This window comes from Phycodurus eques, unplaced genomic scaffold, assembly GCF_024500275.1.
Source record: "Phycodurus eques isolate BA_2022a unplaced genomic scaffold, UOR_Pequ_1.1 contig_89, whole genome shotgun sequence".
Lineage (NCBI taxonomy): Eukaryota > Metazoa > Chordata > Actinopteri > Syngnathiformes > Syngnathidae > Phycodurus > Phycodurus eques.
In genome coordinates, this window is record NW_026904086.1 from 12,545 (window position 1) to 34,496 (window position 21,952).

General features: G+C 42.5%; 2 non-coding genes and 5 pseudogenes across 2 annotated transcripts; all 7 read left to right on the forward strand.

Annotated features, from left to right (window-relative positions):
- Positions 1-1,134: 1,134 nt before the first annotated feature.
- On the forward strand, positions 1,135-1,253 carry LOC133398354 (5S ribosomal RNA; annotated as a pseudogene).
- Positions 1,254-5,177: 3,924 nt separating this feature from the next.
- LOC133398358 (5S ribosomal RNA) lies at positions 5,178-5,286 on the forward strand (annotated as a pseudogene).
- A 583-nt stretch (positions 5,287-5,869) lies between these two features.
- LOC133398360 (5S ribosomal RNA) lies at positions 5,870-5,978 on the forward strand (annotated as a pseudogene).
- A 506-nt stretch (positions 5,979-6,484) lies between these two features.
- LOC133398357 (5S ribosomal RNA) lies at positions 6,485-6,593 on the forward strand (annotated as a pseudogene).
- A 560-nt stretch (positions 6,594-7,153) lies between these two features.
- On the forward strand, positions 7,154-7,272 carry LOC133398356 (5S ribosomal RNA). The gene has a single exon (XR_009767793.1). It is a non-coding gene; the product is annotated as a 5S ribosomal RNA (ribosomal RNA).
- A 538-nt stretch (positions 7,273-7,810) lies between these two features.
- On the forward strand, positions 7,811-7,929 carry LOC133398365 (5S ribosomal RNA). The gene has a single exon (XR_009767798.1). It is a non-coding gene; the product is annotated as a 5S ribosomal RNA (ribosomal RNA).
- A 545-nt stretch (positions 7,930-8,474) lies between these two features.
- Positions 8,475-8,593, forward strand: LOC133398346 (5S ribosomal RNA; annotated as a pseudogene).
- The last annotated feature ends 13,359 nt before the right edge of the window (positions 8,594-21,952 follow it).

Below are 21,952 nucleotides of genomic sequence, written 5' to 3' on the forward strand. Positions count from 1 at the left end.
ACAGAGATGGGACAACAATCTCAAGACAAATTGGCAGCATGTTACAATGCAATTGTTAGTGAACTGTTTAAGAAGTTGACGGCAAGCGGGACGAAGGTGTTGGAATGTCTTCTAGTTTTAGTTTGCATTGTTTGATCGCACTTACCTGGGGGAAGGAGCTGAAGAAGACAATTATATATTACTCGTGCACTCACTGTAGTAGTCTCGCCACGCTGCACTATTTGCATATCTGTTGTTGACCAATACTGGCCACTCATGCTCATAACATCTGCTCCAATTGCACACTGATTGAAGAGAATCTGCAACATTTGCACAATAAACATTGTCCCAGATTATCGCCCGACTCGCTTGAAGTCTCGGCGCAACTTTGCACAATGGTCATTTCACCGGACTATTGCAATATTAGTCTTTCGAACTGCTCTAAATGCGAGAGGACTCAGCATCTTTTTGCACAGTTGTAAAAAATTTTTTTACTTGCATTACCAGATAACTAGCAACCCTTAATTGCTCAGTGACTGTTTTTGTCAATGTGTTTATGTCTCAAAAGTGTTCTCTGTCAATTGACTGTCTGTTGTCGTACTAGAGCTGCTCCAACTACCACAGACAAATTCCTTGTGTGTTTTTTGGAAATTCATGGCAAATAAAGATGACTATGTTTCTGAAGATTTGGTGACCAGGATCTGGAGGGTCCGAGAGGATTTTGCATGCTCTTGTCTGAGTTTTGGCAGCGTGCAAGTTCTCAAATTCTCGAGTGTTTTTACTTTTCAAAATCTATGATCTGATCACACATTTGTAGTGTTGAGAATGAGTTTGCATCATCCACACAAAAAAATCCAAAATAGACCAGCCAACAATTGGAGAATAAAGATGACGCGATCCGCTCGAGATATTTTTAAGCGAAATATGATATTTTTTAAAAATAAAATCAGAATCAGAATCAGAATCGGAATCATCTTTATTTGCCAAGTATGTCCAAAACACAAGGAATTTGTCTCCAGTAGTTGGAGCCGCTCTAGTACAACAGACAGTCAATTTACAGAACACTTTGGGGACATAAAGACATAAAGACATTGACAAAAAACAATTGTGCAAAAAGATGCAGAGTCCTCTAATTGCTTTTCAGATAACCATGTGGCTTACGGCCATACTACCCTAACAATGTCCGATTTTGTCTGATCTCGGAAGCTAAGCAGGGGCGTGCCTGGTTAGTACTTGGATGGGAGACCGCCTGGGAATACCAGGTGCCGTCAGCTTTTTCACTTATGATTCTCGTGGAATCGTTTTCTTATCGGTGGTTGACCTAAATTATAATGCAGTCATCCTCTCTCTTATGATTTACCGTCTCTTTATTAGGAGACAGAATCTTCAAGTCCTTTTCTAAACATCCCGTTTCTCCTTTTCCGACATTAAAAATAAAATTAAATCGATACACACATATATCTATATATATATATCAATATATAGATATATAGATATATATATATATTAATGCAGCTCTATGGGTGGCACAAGTCAGTGCAAACTGTCGGCCGGTCCCAAGCCCGGATAAATGCAGAGGGTTGCGTCAGGAAGGGCATCCGACTTAAAACCTTGCCAAACAAATATGAGCGTTCATCCAAAGAATTCCATACCGGATCGGTCGTGGCCCGGGTTAACAACGTCCGCCACCGGCGCCGTCAACCTGCGGGGCGCCGTTGGAAATTCAGTTACTGTGGGTCGAAGTAAAAGAAGAAGAGGAGGTGGAAAGCGGGTTCTTCGGCAGAAAGAGAAGAGGAAAACACAGAGCCTAGAACTGAATGTGGGGACTTTGAATGTTGGGACTATGACAGGAAAATCTCGGGAGTTGGTTGACATGATGATTAGGAGAAAGGTTGATATATTGTGTGTCCAGGAGACCAGGTGGAAAGGCAGTAAGGCTAGAAGTTTAGGGGCAGGGTTTAAATTATTTTACCATGGTGTAGATGGGAAGAGAAATGGAGTCGGGGTTATTTTAAAAGAAGAGTTGGCTAAGAATGTCTTGGAGGTGAAAAGAGTATCAGATCGAGTGATGAGGCTGAAATTTGAAATTGAGGGTGTTATGTGTAATGTGATTAGTGGCTATGCCCCACAGGTAGGATGTGACCTAGAGGTGAAAGAGAAATTCTGGAAGGAGCTAGATGATGTAGTTCTGAGCATCCCAGACAGAGAGAGTCGTAATTGGTGCAGATTGTAATGGACATGTTGGTGAAGGTAATAGGGGTGATGAAGAAGTAATGGGTAAGTACGGCATCCAGGAAAGGAACTTGGAGGGACAGATGGTGGTAGACTTTGCAACAAGGATGCATATGGCTGTAGTGAACACTTTTTTCCAGAAGAGGCACGAACATAGGGTGACCTACAAGAGCGGAGGTAGAAGCACACAGGTGGATTACATCTTGTGCAGACGATGTAATCTGAAGGAGGTTACCAACTGTAAGGTAGTGGTAGGGGAGAGTGTGGCTAGACAGCATAGGATGGTGGTGTGTAAGATGACTCTGGTGGTGGGGAGGAAAATTAGGAAGACAAAGGCAGAGAAGAGAACCATGTGGTGGAAGCTGAGACAGGACGAGTGTTGTGCAACTTTTCGGGAAGAGGTGATACAGGCTCTCGGTGGACGGCAGGAGCTTCCGGAAGACTGGACCACTGCAGCCAAGGTGATCAGAGAAGCAGGCAGGAGAGTACTTGGTGTATCGTCTGGCAGGAAAGGAGAGAAGGAGACTTGGTGGTCGAACCTCACAGTACAGGAAATCATACAAGGAAAGAGGTTAGCTAAGAAGAAGTGGGACACTGAGAGGACCGAGGAGAGGCGAAAGGAATACATTGAGATGCGACACAGGGCAAAGGTAAAGGTGGCAAAGGCAAAACAAGAGGCATATGATGACATGTATGGCAGGTTGGACACTAAAGAAGGAGAAAAGGATCTATCCAGGCTGGCCAGACAGAGGGATAGAGATGGGAAGGATGTGCAGCAGGTTAGGGTGATTAAGGATAGAGATGGAAATATGTTGACTGGTGCCAGCAGTGTGCTTGCTAGATGGAAAGAATACTTCGAGGAGTTGATGAATGAGGAAAATGATAGAGAAGGGAGAGTAGAAGAGGTACGTGTGGTGGACCAGGAAGTGGCAATGATTAGTAAGGGGGAAGTTTGAAAGGCATTAAAGAGGATGAAAAATGGAAAGGCAGTTGGTCCTGATGACATTCCTGTGGAGGTATAGAAGCATCTAGGACAGGTGGCTGTGAAGTTTTTGACCAGCTTGTTCAATAGAATTCTAGTGCGTGAGAAGATGCCTGAGGAATGGAGGAAAAGTGTACTGGTGCCCATTTTTAAGAACAAAGGTGATGTGCAGAGCTGTGGCAACTATAGAGGAATAAAGTTGATGAGCCACACAATGAAGTTATGGGAAAGAGTAGTGGAGGCTAGACCCAGGACAGAAGTGAGTATTTGCGAGCAACAGTATGGTTTCATGCCTAGAAAGAGTACCACAGATGCATTATTTGCCTTGAGGATGTTGATGGAAAAGTACAGAGAAGGTCAGAAGGAGCTACATTGTGTCTTTGTAGATCTAGAGAAAGCCTATGACAGAGTACCCAGAGAGGAACTGTGGAACTGCATGCGGAAGTCTGGAGTGGCAGAGAAGTATGTTAGAATAATACAGGACATGTACGAGGGCAGCAGAACAGCGGTGAGGTGTGCTGTAGGTGTGACAGAAGAATTTAAGGTGGACGTGGGACTGCATCAGGGATCAGCCCTGAGCCCCTTCCTTTTTGCAGTGGTGATGGATAGGCTGACAGATGAGGTTAGACTGGAATCCCCGTGGACCATGATGTTTGCAGATGACATTGTGATCTGCAGTGAAAGCAGGGAGCAGCTGGAAGAACAGTTAGAAAGATGGAGGCATGCACTGGAAAGAAGAGGAATGAAGATTAGCCGAAGTAAAACAGAATATATGTGCATGAATGAGAGGGGTGGTGGGGGAAAAGTGAGGTTACAGGGAGAAGAGATAGCAAGGGTGGAGGACTTTAAATACTTGGGGTCAACCGTCCAGAGCAATGGTGAGTGTGGTCAGGAAGTGAAGAAACGGGTCAAAGCAGGTTGGAACGGGTGGAGGAAGGTGTCAGGTGTGTTATGTGACAGAAGAGTCTCTGCTAGGATGAAGGGCAAAGTTTATAAAACAGTGGTGAGGCCAGCCATGATGTATGGATTAGAGACAGTGGCACTGAAGAGACAACAGGAAGCAGAGCTGTAGGTGGCGGAAATGAAGATGTTGAGGTTCACTGTCGGAGTGGCCAGGTTGGATCAAATTAGAAATGAGCTCATCAGAGGGACAGCCAAGGTTCGATGTTTTGGAGACAAAGTTAGAGAGCGCAGACTTAAATGGTTTGGACACGTCCAGAGGAGAAATAGTGAGTATATTGGAGGAAGGATGATGAGGATGGAGCTGCCAGGCAAGAGAGCTCGAGGAAGACCAAAGAGAAGGTTGATGGATGTCGTGAGGGAAGACATGATGGCAGTTGGTGTTCGAGAGGAGTATGCAGCAGATAGGCTTACATGGAAAAGGATGACGTGCTGTGGCGACCCCTAACGGGACTACCAGGTGCCGTAAGCTTTTACACTTTAGATTCTCGTGGAATCGTTTTCTTATCGGTGGTTGACCTTAATTATAATGCAGTCATCCTCTCTCTTATGATTTACCATCTCTTTATTAGGAGACAGAATCTTCAAGTACCTTTTTTAAACATCCCGTTTCTCCTTTTCCGACAGTAAAAATAAAATAAAATCGATACACACATATATCGATATATATATATCTATATATATACATATCTATAATAATATATATATATATATATATATATATATATATATATATATATATATATATATACATAAGAGTATCACGTGATACGTCACAATTTTATCACATCAGTGCTTTTAATTGGCTCGAGGCTAAGGATACAAAGGTATGGATTTTTAAATGATTCGTAATTATTGCACATTATTGTGTGGACCTCAAAGTTCGCATCATCCACACAAAAAAAATCCAAAATGGACCAGCCAACAATTGGTGAATAAAGATGACGTGATCCGCTCGAGATATTTTTAAGCGAAATATGATATTTTTTAAATATAAAATGTTGCTTTTTCAGGTAACCATGTGGCTTACGGCCATACTACCCTGAGAATGCCCGATCTTGGAAGCTAAGCAGGGGCAGGTCTGGTTAGTACTTGGATGGGAGACCGCCTGTGAATACCAGGTGCTGTAAGCTTTTTCACTTTAGATTCTCGTGGAATCGTTTTCTTATCGGTGGTTGACCTAAATTATAATACAGTCATCCTCTCTCTTATGATTTACCGTCTCTTTATTCGGAGACACAATCTTCAAGTACCTTTTTTAAACATCCCGTTTCTCCTTTTCCGACAGTAAAAATAAAATAAAATCGAGACACGCATATATCTATCTATATATATATATTTATATATATATATATCTATCTATATATATATATTTATATATATATATGTATATATATATATATATATATATATATATATATATATATATATATATATATATATATATATATTAGTATCACGTGATACGTCACAATTTTATCACATCAGTGCTTTTAATTGGCTCGAGGCTAAGGATACAAAGGTATGGATTTTTAAATGATTCGTAATTATTGCACATTATTGTGTGGACCTCAAAGTTCGCATCATCCACACAAAAAAAATCCAAAATGGACCAGCCAACAATTGGAGAATAAAGATGACGCGATCCGCTCTAGATATTTTTAAGCGAAATATGATATTTTTTAAATATAAAATGTTGCTTTTCAGGTAAATGTGGCTTACGGCCATACTACCCTGAGAGCGCCCGATCTCGGAAGGTAAACAGGGGCGGACCTGGTTAGTACTTGGATGGGAGACCGCCTGGGAATACCAGGTTCCGTTAGTTTTTCACTTTAGATTCTCGTGGAATTGTTTTCTTATCGGTGGTTGACCGAAATTATAATGCAGTCATCCTCTCTCTTATGATTTACCGTCTCTTTATTAGGAGACAGAATCTTCAAGTACCTTTTTTAAACATCCCGTTTCTCCTTTTCCGACAGTAAAAATAAAATACACACATATATCTCTATATATATATCTATATATATATATAGATATATATATAGATATATATCTATATATATTAGTATCATGTGATACGTCACAATTTTATCACATCAGTGCTTTTAATTGGCTCGAGGCTATGGATACAAAGGTATGGATTTTTAAATGATTCGTAATTATTGCACATTATTGTGTGGACCTCAAAGTTCGCATCATCCACACACAAAAAATCCACAATAGACCAGCCAACGATTGGAGAATAAAGATGACGCGATCCGCTCGAGATATTTTTAAGCGAAATATGATATTTTTTAAATATATAATGTTGCTTTTTCAGGTAACAATGTGGCTTACGGCCATACTACCCTGAGAACGTCCGATCTCGGAAGCTTAGCAGGGGCGGGCCTGGTTAGTACTTGGATGGGAGACCGCCTGGGAATACCAGGTGCCGTAAGTTTTTCACTGTAGATTCTCGTGGAATCGTTTTCTTATCGGTGGTTGACCTAAATTATAATGCAGTCATCCTCTCTCTTATGATTTACCATCTCTTTTTTAGGAGACAGAATCTTCAAGTACCTTTTTTAAACATCCCGTTTCTCCTTTTCCGACAGTAAAAATAAAATAAAATCGATACACACATATATCGATGTATATATATCTATGTATATACATATCTATAAATATCTATCTATCTATATATATATATATATATATATATATATATATATATATATATATATATATATATATGAGTATCACATGATACGTCACAATTTTATCACATCAGTGCTTTTAATTGGCTCGAGGCTAAGGATACAAAGGTATGGATTTTTAAATGATTCGTAATTAATGCACATTATTGTGTGGACCTCAAAGTTCGCATCATCCACACAAAAAAAATCCAAAATGGACCAGCCAACAATTGGAGAATAAAGATGACGCGATCCGCTCGAGATATTTTTAAGCGAAATATGATATTTTTTAAAGATAAAATGTTGCTTTTCAGGTAACCATCTGGTTTACGGCCATACTACCCTGATAACGCCTGATCTCGTCCGATCTCGGAAGCTAAGCAGGGGCGGGCCTGGTTAGTACTTGGATGGGAGACCGCCTGGGAATGCCAGGTGCCGTAAGCTTTTTCACTTTAGATTCTCGTGGAATCGTTTTCTTATCGGTGGTTGACCTAAATTATAATACAGTCATCCTCTCTCTTATGATTTACCGTCTCTTTATTCAGAGACAGAATCTTCAAGTACCTTTTTTAAACATCCCGTTTCTCCTTTTCCGACAGTAAAAATAAAATACACACATATTTCTCTATATATATATCTATGTATATATATATATATATATATATATATATATATATATATATATATATATATATATATATATATATATATATATTAGTATCATGTGATACGTCACAATTTTATCAAATCAGTGCTTTTAATATGCTCGAGGCTAAGGATACAAAGGTATGGATTTTTAAATGATTCGTAATTATTGCACATTATTGTGTGGACCTCAAAGTTCGCATCATCCACACAAAAAAAATCCAAAATGGACCAGCCAACAATTGTAGAATAAAGATGACGCGATCCGCTCGAGATATTTTTAAGCGAAATATGATATTTTTTAAAGATAAAATGTTGCTTTTCAGGTAACCATCTTGCTTACGGCCATACTACCCTGAGAACGCCTGATCTCGTCCGATCTCGGAAGCTAAGCAGGGGCGGGCCTGGTTAGTACTTGGATGGGAGACCGCCTGGGAATACCAGGTGCGGAAAGCTTATTCACTTGAGATTCTCGTGGAATCGTTTTCTTATCGGTGGTTGACCTAAATTATAATACAGTCATCTTCTCTCTTATGATTTACCGTCTCTTTATTCGGAGACAGAATCTACAAGTACCTTTTTTAAACATCCCGTTTCTCCTTTTCCGACAGTAAAAATAAAATAAAATCGATACACACATATATCTATCTATATATATATATATATATATATATATATATATATATATATATATATATATATATATATATATATATATATATATATATATATATGAGTATCACGTGATACGTCACAGTTTTATCACATCAGTGCTTTTAATTGGCTCGAGGCTAAGGATACAAAGGTATGGATTTTTCAATGATTCGTAATTATTGCACATTATTGTGTGGACCTCAAAGTTCACATCATCCACACAAACAAAATCCAAAATAGACCAGCCAACAATTGGAGAATAAAGATGATGCCATCCGCTCGAGATATTTTTAAGCGAAATATGATATTTCTTAAATATAAAATGTTGCTTTTCAAGTAAACATGTGGCTTACGGCCATACTACCCTGAGAACGCCCGATCAAGTCCGATCTCGGAAGCTAAGCAGGGGCAGGCCTGGTTAGTACTTGGATGGGAGACCGGCTGGGAATACCAGGTGCGGAAAGCTTATTCACTTGAGATTCTCGTGGAATCGTTTTCTTATCGGTGGTTGACCTAAATTATAATCCAGTCATTCTCTCTCTTATGATTTACCGTCTCTTTATTAGGAGACAGAATCTTCACGTACCTTTTTTAAACATCCCGTTTCTCCTTTTCCGACAGTAAAAATAAAATAAAATCCAGACACACATATATCGAAATATATATATCTATATATATATGTATATATTTTAGTATCACGTGATACGTCACAATTCTATCACATCAGTGCTTTTAATTGGCTCGACGCGAAGGTATGGATTTTTAAATGATACGTAATTATTGCACATTATTGTGTGGACCTCAAAGCCACGGTTTATGAACCCAAACCACTTCCGAGGAATACATTACTGTCAAGTGAAAGGCAGTATTAGTTGGAGGAGATGAGATAGAGTAAATTCAATCAGAATCAGCAGAATCAAAATCAGAATCCTCTTTATTTGCCGAGTATGTCAGAAACATACAAGGAATTTTTCTCCGGTAGTTTGAGCCCCTCTCGTGTCACAACGGACAGCCATTTGACAAAAAATACTTTGGAGACATAATCACATTAGACCAAAGTGCGGAGAGTCACTCAGCAATAAAAGGTTACCGGGAATGTGATCATGTCGATGCAAATTTTGTGTTATTTTTTTGACAATTGTGCAAATGATGCCGAGTCCTCTCGCAATTTAGATCAATTTGAAATGACTGATCGAGCAATAATCTGGGACAGTGACAATTGTGCAACTGTACTCATTGTTTAGCTTCAAACATGCATTCTGAACTAATATGTATTTTTTTAACTATTGCAGGATGAAGTCAGTCAAATTCGCAATCTGGAGAGAAGTCGAGTAGTTGTCCATCTACAAATCGACGCTTTCTGAGTTCACTCACCTGAGTGCCCGTTTGAATGCATTTGACAATGAACAGCACCGAGCATGCTGAAATAAATGTGAGTTCATAAATGACTACATTGGGGCCACTCAAAAGGCAGCGACCTATTTCTGGTCCCCATCTGTTAAAGCCCCTCACATGATCAGCCGAGATCGGGCATTCTCTATGTAGTATGGCCGAAAAGTTGGGATGTCCCAAGGAAAACCACCTAATTTTAGCATTACCACAACCATATAATTGACACACATTTTAAACGATTGCATAAGTGTATTACCACAATATATAAGTATCTTTTATGATTATGCACGCTATTTTACAATGGGTTTGCTTGCAAAACAAACCAATTTACCTGTTTAAAATTATAGTCCCAAACAGAGCATGGATAAATCATTACTCACCCAATTACTACACTTCATTTTAATAATAGTTTGTTTTCCTATCTTTGAAGGAGTCTGGGCTTTTTAACGTTTGCGCATATCTTAACATGTCTACACTACAAACAGGGTTTGGAGGGTAACTGTTACTTTAAAGATAGATGGGCAGAGAGATGGATAGATTTGCTTGCTAATGAATAGATAAATAGACGGACGGACGCATAGTTAGCTAACCTTTAGATATAACTGTTTGTTATAAAAAGTGAAATGAAAACTGAAGGTCCGCAACACGGCTTTTAGATCTGGGAATGAGGAGGGCCTGAGGACAGCCAGGGCCAATTTGGCCCGTGGTATCAAGGAGGCCAAGAGGGAGTACTCCAGGAAGATCGCCCACCGCTTCAGTGACAGCAGTGACACCAGGAGTCTGGGGCGTGGTATTCAGACCATTACGGACTATAAACCCACACCACAGACCTGCAACAGCTCCACCACACTGCCAAATGAGCTAAATGACTTCTTTGCTCACTTTGAGGCAAAAAACAGCACTCCTGCACACAAGACTCCACCCTCCTGGTGACCGAGTGCTGACACTGACCTGGGACAGCGTGAAAAGATCTCTCGACAGGATCAACACACGAAAAGCCGCGGGCCCAGATAACATACATGGTCGTGTTCTGAGGGACTGTGAAGCTGAACTCACAGATGTCTTCACAGACATTTTTAACACCTCCTTGAATCAGGCTGTTGTCCCCACGTGCTTCTAAGCCCCCACCATCATCCCAGTCCCGAAGAAGTCATCTCCCTCCTGCCTCAATGACTACCGTCCGGTGGCGCTCACTCCCATCCTGATGAAGTGCTTCAAGCGGCTAATCATGCACCACATCTTGTCCTCCGACCCCCCAACCCCTCAACTCCTTGGACCCCCTCCTCACCTGCAAAGTCGTCCGCATTGCGGGGGATGCAACCCATCCATCACACAGCCTCTTCAATCTGCTGCCATCAGGCAGGAGACTGCGGAGTCTCCAGCCCAGGACGAGCCGACTCAGTTTTATTCATAAGGCCTCTCAGGAATCTGAACTCTCTGCCCGCTCTGTCCCCTCAACCTCTTCTGTCCTTTGCCCACCTGAACTCTGACACCCCACAAACATGCACATGCACACACATTCACGCACCGATTACCGTTCGCAGCCGATTTCCCAGATCGGGTCCCGACATATGTCGGGAACGACAAAACTTCTTGTAGTGTGACATAAGCCACGACAAACGATTTGGCCCGATGACGCCAATGAAGTCTGGCAAATTGGATATTTTTTGGGAATATCTTCCATGCAGTGTGACATATCAACAACAACGAGTGTGTCCCGTCTCGTTGACCGGTGACACGTTTTTTGCTTCCACCTCTCGGACAGTGTTTGATTTGACAAGATAGAGCCCAGTGATGGTAAAAGACGGGATAGGGTGCTATTGGAATAAATGTCGAGTCGTCTTGCCACTGTCTGCCCCAGAAGCGGCAAGGTTTGATGGAAGTAGTCTGACATAGTGTCATTGGGAAAGACCAAATGTGTCTTGCAGCCTGATCCAGCCATGACAACCCGAACAGCCCCGTTGCACATACCAACTACAATGACTAGAGAGCAGAGTGGCGCAGCGGAAGCGTGCTGGGCCCATAACCCAGAAGTCGACGGATTGAAACCATCCTCTGCTATCTGGAGCTCGTTCACTGTTATCATATGTCTGCTCATAGGATGTTGTGGAACTGCTATCATTTAACGTCTTACTCTTCATGAGAAATATTGTGCAATTAAGACTTGTCAACTCATTGGCTGAGGCCCATGGAAGTGACCCTTTGATCAATTCACTTCGTACTGACAAAAACATTTTGTCCTTCATTCATTGTTATGTCAATTTAAAATCACTGAGTCAGTACCCGTAAAGGTGGGACGACAGTTCAGCGTGAAAGACAAAGGTAATGACATTAAGGCAAACACTTTCAGGGGAGCTAATATTTTACGGCGACAAGCAAACAGTCCAAACAGAACGGCAAACAGCTCGATCTTTTTGTGGCCAAAAATACGTATTGTCCCTAACGCCTTGTCGGAGCCAATGACAAAATGGTAGGATATTAACGATATTGAAAAGGAAGTGGCAGTGGTGGGATTTGATCCCACACCTCTTGAGAGACTGGAGCTTAAACACAGCGCCTTGGACCGCTCAGCCACACGACCTGCAAACCCTGTTTTTGTACGGGGAATTTTTTGATAAATGTAAGCCCGACGGAACGAAGTTGTGACAAAACCTGGAGTGTGACATAAGCCACGGCAAACGATTTGGCCCTGCGACGCCAAAATGAAGTCTGGCAAATTGGGTTCTTTTTTGATATCTTCCGTGTAGTGTGACATGTAAACGACAACTCTCCGACAGCGCAACTTGACAGAGACCAGTAGGATTGCGTATTCTGACCGGCGCATCACCTCCCGTGCTTACCGTTGTCAACATACTTGCGCGCTGTTGTGAACATTTCTTCTCACGCACAAACCAATGTTTACCGAAGCTTTCGGGCATGATTCGACGCAACGCCGGCATGTTTACGTGCAACCGTATGTACTTGCGCTTGCTAGGGTACATAACGTTTTGTTGCTTGCTTGCGAGCCGTATTGTATGAAAAGTACGTGAACATAGCTCAAGCAATCCTTCAATGAACGTTCTCTCCCGAGCACCAGTGACGAACAGGTTTTTCCACATTTTGTCCCCCCACAGTCACTCACACGCACAGGCATACACAGAAACAAGACATTGCAGCGCATTGTTGTTGTCGTCACCATCGTTACGAGTGTGTCCCGTCGCGTTGACCAGTGACACGTTTTCTGCTTCCACCTCTCGGACAGTGTTTGATTTGACAAGATAGAGCCCAGTGATGGTAAAATACGGGATAGGGTGCTATCGGAATAAATGTCGAGTCGTGTTGCCACTGTCTGCCCCAGAAACGGCAAGGTTTGATGGCAGTAGTCTGACATAGTGTCATCAGTAAAGACCAAATGTGTCTTGTCGCCTGATCCAGCCATGACAACCCGAACAGCCCTGTTGCACATACCAACTATAATGACTCGAGAGCAGAGTGGCGCAGCGGAAGCGTGCTGGGCCCATAACCCAGAGGTCGATGGATCGAAACCATCCTCTGCTATCTGGAGCTCCTTCTCTGTTATCATGTCTGCTCATAGGATGTTGTGGAACTGCTATCATTTAACGTCTTACTCTTTGTGAGAAATATTGTGCAATTAAGACGAGTCAACTCATTGGCTGAATCCCACGGGAAGTGACCCCTTTCCTCAATTCACTTCGTACTGACAACAAAAATTTGTCCTTTATTCATTGTTCTGTCAATTTAAAATCACTGAGTCAGTACCCATAAAGGTGGCACGACAGTTCAGCGTGAAAGACAAAGAGGGATGGATATATATATATAAACACACACACACACACACACACACTAGGTCTGTATCCATACACCAAGTTAACGATTCGGTACATATCACAGTTTCTGACGGTTTCGATAAACAATTTTTGGGATGATTAAAAGAGAAGTTTTTTTAAAATATGTCTTTATTCAGAACACTTAGATAAATGGTTATAATATATACATATATATTATAAATATCATCCATCCATTTTCTGACCCGCTTATCTTGTCGAGGGTCGCGGGTATCTCAGCTGACTAGACTATTGGACTATTTTGGAATCAGTACATAGAGTAAGAGATCGAAATGATTCGATCGTTGGTGGTCAAAGACAATACGATACGAATACTGGAAATTAAATAACAAAATATATAAAAATGAAGACACTTTTGTCTTTTCTGTTTAAAAATACTCACACCCAACTCAGGTTACACTCCTTTTATTTCTTTTTTGGTCACACTTTTTGTCAGAAAATGTTCTGTGTCCTGGCAGTCCCGGTCGCAAGCACCGCTACTGTACTTAGTTTGCATCAGTGTCACAAGACCAACTACTTAGTGATTTTTTTTTTTGTGTGTACAAGTTGTCACATGATTGTTAAGTTAGATAAATATGCTTTCAAATAACGTAACGAATGAATACTGTTGCCAGTGTGTGCATATGATGTGAATTGCAGTATTATTATGGTCCACATGGAGTCGCCATTTTCACATGCATTTTCAACACAGGTACAATGCAGAAATGAATGTGTGTTTATTGCTCTGTCAAAATCACAATATAATCACAGTGGATTGATCCTTGATCCTTTATCATTTGAAGTCACTTGGTTCAGTACGGCATTTGCTCAAAACATCGTGATCAGACATTTAAACAGCAGTAGAAGCAAGTCCTCTGTAACAGACATAAAGACATTGTTACACAATTGAAAACTTGGACACTTGTACAGTTGAACAATTTTGATGTTGTGGTTTGAAAAAGTGATTGATCTGGAGACAGTGATGTAAATTTGGTGTGAAAGGTGGGGGAATGACAAATGGAGATGATTTCCCCCCCCTCCCCCAATTTTAAATGCATCAATAAGTGTACCTTGAGGGTCACGTGGACAATAATTAAGTATCAATGAACAGCATAGAGCAGTGGTTCTCAAATTGTTGAATGGTGCGGGTTCCCTCTAGTGGTACCTGAAAAAAATCCCAATTAAATATTCAAACTGCGTATTGTCACAGCGGTTTCAACTTTTCTTAAACACAGTTTAGTACTTCTGTTAAGCGCGCGCGCGCACACACACACACACACACACACACACACACACACACATTCTGTACAATTACAAGTATTATTTTCATGTCTATTTGGTCCAAATAAGATGCATGCAGTTAGGATGGTGCGGCTGCCTGTGCCCATGCAAACTGTTTTTATTAAAGGTATGTACGTTTTTTTCCGCAAGTGTACTCATTGTTCAGCTTCAAACATGCATTCTGAACTTATATGTATTTTTTTTTACTATTGCAGGATGAAGTCAGTAAAATTCGCAATCTGGAGAGAAGCCGAGTAGTAGTCCATCTGCAAATCGGCGCTTTCTGAGTTCACTCACCTGAGTGCCCGTTTGAATGCCTTTGGGATGACAATGAACAGCACCGAGCATACTGAAATAAATGTGAGTTCATAAATGACGACATTGGGGCCACTCAAAAGGCAGCGGCCTATTTCTGGTCCCCATCTGTTAAGGTCCCATTCTCTATGTAGTATGGCCGAAAAGTAGGGATGTCCCAGGGAAAACAACCTAATTTTAGCATTACCACAACCATATTATTGACACACATTTTAAAACGATTGCATAAGTGTACTACCACTATATAAAAGTATCGTTTATGATTATGCACACTATTTTACAATGTATTTGCTAGCAAAACAAACCAATTTACTTCTTTAAAATTAGAGTCCCAAACAGAGCATGGATAAATCATTACTCACCCAATTACTAAACTTCATTTTAATAATAGTTTGTTTTCCTATGCAATCCTCTTTGAAGGAGTCTGGGCTTTTAAACTTTTGCACATATCTTTATATGTCTACACTACAAACAGGGTTTGGAGGGTAACCCTTACTTTAAAGATAGATGGGTAGAGAGATGTGTCATGAACGGAACAGAGGATAGGACCCAAAAATGCATGACTCCAAAACAAATGAACAGTTTCCAAAAAGAGAGGTTTAATAGATGGGCATAGGTCGGTACCAGAGGGGACTCCCGGGCTGGTTTGAGTAGGCTGACATGAAAAGCAGGGTGGACCCGCATCAACCTTGGGAGCCTCAGCTTCACGGTGACAGGGTTGATGATCTTTGTGATGGGAAAGGGCCCAACGAATCTGGGCGCGAGCTTCTTGGACTCCACCCTGAGTGGAATATGTTTGGTCGAGAGCCAAACTCGCTGACCCACTTTGTAGTTCGGGGCCGGTGTCCTCCGACGGTCAGCAGCGGCTTTGTAGGACCGTCCCTGGCGCAGCAGCATCTGTCGGGCTCGCTCCCAGGTCCTCCTGCAGCGTCTCACCAAGGTTAATGCCGCTGGAACTGTGGACTCAGGGGCTATGGCAGGAAACAGAGATGGTTGGTAACCATGCACAACGTGAAAAGGCGATAGACCAGTGGATGCAGAGGGGAGGGAATTGTGGGAGAATTCGACCCAAACCAATTTCTGAGACCAGGATCGCGGAACCTGTGAAGCGAGACATCGGAGCCCAGTCTCCAGGTCCTGGTTCAGCCTCTCGGTTTGGCCGTTGGTTTCAGGATGAAACCCAGATGACAGACTGACGGTAGCACCTATGAGATTGCAAAACTCCTTCCAAAATTGCGAAATAAATTGGGGACCCCTATCAGACACCACATTCTTGGGGAAACCATGGAACTTGAAAACCTGATTAATCATCAGCTCGGCAGTGTCTTTAGCTGAGAGGAGTTTTGGAAGTGCAATGAAGTGTGCCATCTTAAAGAACCTGTCAACAACTGTAAGAATGGTGGTATTGCCTTTAAAGGCCGGTAATCCTGTCACAAAGTCTACGGAAATGTCTGACCAAGGACGTTGTGGTATTGGCAGGGGTCGCAACTCCCCAGAAGGACGTTGATGAGAGGGCTTGTTGGCAGCACATACCTGACAAGCATTGACATAATCGATAACATCCCTCCTAACATTAGGCCACCAAAAGCGCTGTTCGACCACTGATTGAGTCTTGGCAATGCCTGGGTGACATACAGTGCGGTTCTTAAGGTCGGAACCACATAAAGCCTGTTTTCAGGGCAATCGTCAGGGCTAGGAGTGTTTTTCAGAGCCCCTTTAACCGCCGTTTCAATGTCCCAAACAAAAGTGGAAATAAAACACGACTTGGGCAAAATAGTCTTTGGGTCGGACAAAGAATTCCCTTCGGAGAAAATGCGTGACAAAGCATCTGGCTTACCATTTTTAGAACCGGGTCGGTAGGATAGCGTGAACTTAAATCTAGTAAAGAACAGAGCCCATCTAGCCTGCCTCGCATTTAATCTTTTAGCAGTCTTAATATACTCAAGGTTCTTGTGAGGGGGGGGGAAATGTGAGGTGCGGGGCCAGGGGTATCAGGACTTCTCTTTTAATAATCCCAAAATTGTTTTATCGAAACCGTCAGAACTGTGATGTATTACAGAATCGTTAACTTGGTGTATGGCATACAGACGGTTGTGTGTGTGTGTGTGTGTTATATATATAGTCCATCCCCTTTGTCTTCCACATGCTGAGCTGTCGTGCCACCTTATGTACTGACTCAGTGATTTTAAATTGACAGAACAATGAATAAAGGACACATTTTGTTGTCAGTACGAAGTGAATTGAGGAAAACGGGTCACTTCCCGTGGGATTCAGCCAATGAGTTGACTCGTCTTAATTGCACAATATTTCTCACAAAGAGTAAGACGTTATAGCAGTTCCACAACATCCTATGAGCAGACATGATAACAGAGAAGGAGCTCCACATAGCAGAGGATGGTTTCGATCCATCGACCTCTGGGTTATGGGCCCAGCACGCTTCCGCTGCGCCACTCTGCTCTCGAGTCATTGTAGTTGGTATGTGCAACAGGGCTGTTCGGGTTGTCATGGCTGGATCAGGCGACAAGACACATTTGGTCTTTACCGATGACACTATGTCAGACTACTGCCATCAAACCTTGCCGTTTCTGGGGCAGACAGTGCAACACGACTCGACATTTATTCCGATAGCACCCTATCCCGTATTTTACCATCACTGGGCTTCTATCTTGTCAAATCAAACACTGTCCGAGAGGTGGAAGCAGAAAACGTGTCACTGGTCAACGCGACGGGACACACTCGTACGATGGTGACGACAACAACAATGCGCGCGTCAATGTCTTGTTTCTGTGTATGCCTGTGCGTGTGAGTGACTGTGGGGGGACAAAATGTGGAAAAACCTGTTCGTCACTGGTGCTCGGGAGAGAACGTTCATTGAAGGATTGCTTGAGCTATGTTCACAGTACTTTTCATACAATACGGCTCGCAAAGCAGCAACAAAACGTTATGTACCCTAGCAAGTGCAAGTACATACGGTTGCACGTAAACATGCTGGCGTTGCGTCGAATCATGCCCGAAGGCTTCGGTAAACATTGGTTTGTGCGTGAGAAGAAATGTCCACAACAGCGCGCAAGTATGTTGACAACGGTAAGCACGGGAGGGTGATGCGCCGGTCAGAATACGCAATCCTACTGGTCTCTGTCAAGTTGCGCTGTCGAGAGAGTTGTCGTTTACATGTCACACTACACGGAAGATATCAAAAAAGAACCCAATTTGCCAGACTTCATTTTGGCGTCGCAGGGCCAAATCGTTTGCCGTGGCTTATTTCACACTCAGGTTTTGTCACAACTTCGTTCCGTCGGGCTTACATTTATCAAAAAATTCCCCGTACAAAAACAGGGTTTGCAGGTCGTGTGGCTGAGTGGTCCAAGGCGCTGGGTTTAAGCTCCAGTCTCTCACGAGGCGTGGGATCAAATCCCACCACTGCCACTTCCTTTTCAATATCGTTAATATCCTACCTATTTTGTCATTGGCTCCGACAAGGCGTTTAGGGACAATACGTATTTTTGGCCACAAAAAGGTCGAGCTGTTTGCCGTTCTGTTTGGACTGTTTGCTTGTCGCCGTAAAATATTAGCTCCCCTGAAAGTGTTTGCCTTAATGTCATTACCTTTGTCTTTCACGCTGAACTGTCGTGCCACCTTTATGGGTACTGACACAGTGATTTTAAATTGACAGAACAGTGAATAAAGGACAACATTTTTTTGTCAGTACGAAGTGAATTGAGGAAAGGGTCACTTCCCTGTGGGCCTCAGCCAATGAGTTGACAAGTCTTAATTGCACAATATTTCTCATGAAGAGTAAGACGTTAAATGATAGCAGTTCCACAACATCCTATGAGCAGACATAGATAACAGATGAACAAGCTCCAGATAGCAGAGGATGGTTTCGATCCATCGACCTCTGGGTTATGGGCCCAGCACGCTTCCGCTGCGCCACTCTGCTCTCTAGTCATTGTAGTTGGTATGTGCAACAGGGCTGTTCGGGTTGTCATGGCTGGATCAGGCTGCAAGACACATTTGGTCTTTCCCAATGACACTATGTCAGACTACTTCCATCAAACCTTGCCGCTTCTGGGGCAGACAGTGGCAACACTGACTCGACATTTATTCCAATAGCACCCTATCCCGTCTTTTACCATCACTGGGCTCTATCTTGTCAAATCAAACACTGTCCGAGAGGTAGAAGCAGAAAACGTGTCACCGGTCAACGAGACGGGACACACTCGTTGTTGTTGATATGTCACACTGCACGGAAGATATCCCCAAAAAATATCCAATTTGCCAGACTTCATTGGCGTCATCGGGCCAAATCGTTTGTCGTGGCTTATGTCACACTACAAGAAGTTTTGTCGTTCCCGACATATGTCGGGACCCGATCTGGGATATCGGCTGCGAACGGTAATCGGTGCGTGAATGTGTGTGCATGTGCATGTTTGTGGGGTGTCAGAGTTCAGGTGGGCAAAGGACAGAAGAGGTTGAGGGGGCAGAGCGGGCAGAGAGTTCAGATTCCTGAGAGGCCTTATGAATAAAACTGAGTCGGCTCGTCCTGGGCTGGAGACTCCGCAGTCTCCTACCTGATGGCAGCAGATTGAAGAGGCTGTGTGATGGATGGGTGGCATCCCCCGCAATGCGGAGGACTTTGCAGGTGAGGAAGGGGTCCAAGGAGTTGAGGGGTTGGGGGGGCGGAGGACAAGATGTGGTGCATGATTAGCCGCTTGAAGCACTTCATCAGGATGGGAGTGAGCGCCACCGGACGGTAGTCATTGAGGCAGGAGGGAGATGACTTCTTCGGGACTGGGATGATGGGTGGGGGCTTAGAAGCACGTGGGGACAACAGCCTGATTCAAGGAGGTGTTAAAAATGTCTGTGAAGACATCTGTGAGTTCAGCTTCACAGTCCCTCAGAACACGGCCATGTATGTTATCTGGGCCCGCGGCTTTTCGTTGTTGATCCTGTCGAGAGGATCTTTTCACGCTGTCCCAGGTCAGTGTCAGCACTCGGTCACCAGGAGGGTGGAGTCTTGTGTGCAGGAGTGCTGTTTTTTGCCTCAAAGTGAGCAAAGAAGTCATTTAGCTCATTTGGCAGGGTGGTGGAGCTGTCGCAGGTCTGTGGTGTGGGTTTATAGTCCGTAATGGTCTGAATACCACGCCCCAGACTCCTGGTGTCACTGCTGTCACTGAAGCGGTGGGCGATCTTCCTGGAGTACTCCCTCTTGGCCTCCTTGATACCACGGGACAAATTGGCCCTGGCTGTCCTCAGGCCCTCCTCATTCCCAGATCTAAAAGCCGTGTTGCGGACCTTCAGTAGTCTGTAGACCTCCCCCAACAGCCATGGCTTCTGATTAGCACGGACAGTGATGGACTTCGTGGTGGTGACATCATCCATGCACTTGCTGATGTGGGCAGTAAAAGTCTCTGTTTACCCCGAACTGCAAAGATTTTCTACTTAATTTGTCTCGTGTTTTCATTTCACTTTTTATAACAAACAGTTATATCTAAAGGTTAGCTAACTATGCGTCCGTCCGTCTATTTATCTATTCATTAGCAAGCAAATCTATCCATCTCTCTGCCCATCTATCTTTAAAGTAACAGTTACCCTCCAAACCCTGTTTGTAGTGTAGACATGTTAAGATATGCGCAAAAGTTAAAAAGCCCATACTCCTTCAAATATAGGAAAACAAACTATTATTAAAATGAAGTGTAGTAATTGGGTGAGTAATGATTTATCCATGCTCTGTTTGGGACTATAATTTTAAACAGGTAAATTGGTTTGTTTTGCAAGCAAACCCATTGTAAAATAGTGTGCATAATCATAAAAGATACTTTTATATAGTGGTAATACACTTATGCAATCGTTTAAAATGTGTGTCAATTATATGGTTGTGGTAAAGCTAAAATTAGGTGGTTTTCCTTGGGACATCCCTACTTTTCGGCCATACTACATAGAGAATGCCCGATCTCGGCTGATCATGTGAGGGGCCTGAACAGATGGGGACCAGAAATAGGCCGCTGCCTTTTGAGTGGCCCCAATGTAGTCATTTATGAACTCACATTTATTTCAGCATGCTCGGTGCTGTATCATTGTCAAACGCATTCAAACGGGCACTCAGGTGAGTGAACTCAGAAAGCGTCGATTTGTAGATGGACAACTACTCGACTTCTCTCCAGATTGCGAATTTGACTGACTTCATCCTGCAATAGTTAAAAAAATACATATTAGTTCAGAATGCATGTTTGAAGCTAAACAATGAGTACAGTTGCACAATTGTCACTGTCCCAGATTATTGCTCGATCAGTCATTTCAAATTGCTCTAAATTGCGAGAGGGACTCGGCATCATTTGCACAATTGTCAAAAAAATAACACAAAATTTGCATCGACATGATCACATTCCCGGTAACCTTTTATTGCTGAGTGACTCTCCGCACTTTGGTCTAATGTGATTATGTCTCCAAAGTATTTTTTGTCAAATGGCTGTCCGTTGTCACACGAGAGGGGCTCCAACTACCGGAGAAAAATTCCTTGTATGTTTCTGACATACTCAGCAAATAAAGAGGATTCTGATTTTGATTCTGCTGATTCTGATTGAATTTACTCTATCTCATCTCCTCCAACTAACACTGCCTTTCACTTGACAGTAATGTATTCCTCGGAAGTGGTTTGGGTTCATAAACCGTGGCTTTGAGGTCCACACAATATTGTGCAATAATTACGTATCATTTAAAAATCCATACCTTCGTATCCTTCGCGTCGAGCCAATTAAAAGCACTGATGTGATAAAATTGTGACGTATCACGTGATACTAAAATATATACATATATATAGATATATATATTTCGATATATGTGTGTCTAGATTTTATTTTATTTTTACTGTTGGAAAAGGAGAAACGGGATGTTTAAAAAAGGTACTTGAAGATTCTGTCTCCTAATAAAGAGACGGTAAATCATAAGAGAGAGGATGACTGCATTATAATTTAGGTCAACCACCGATAAGAAAACGATTCCACGAGAATCTA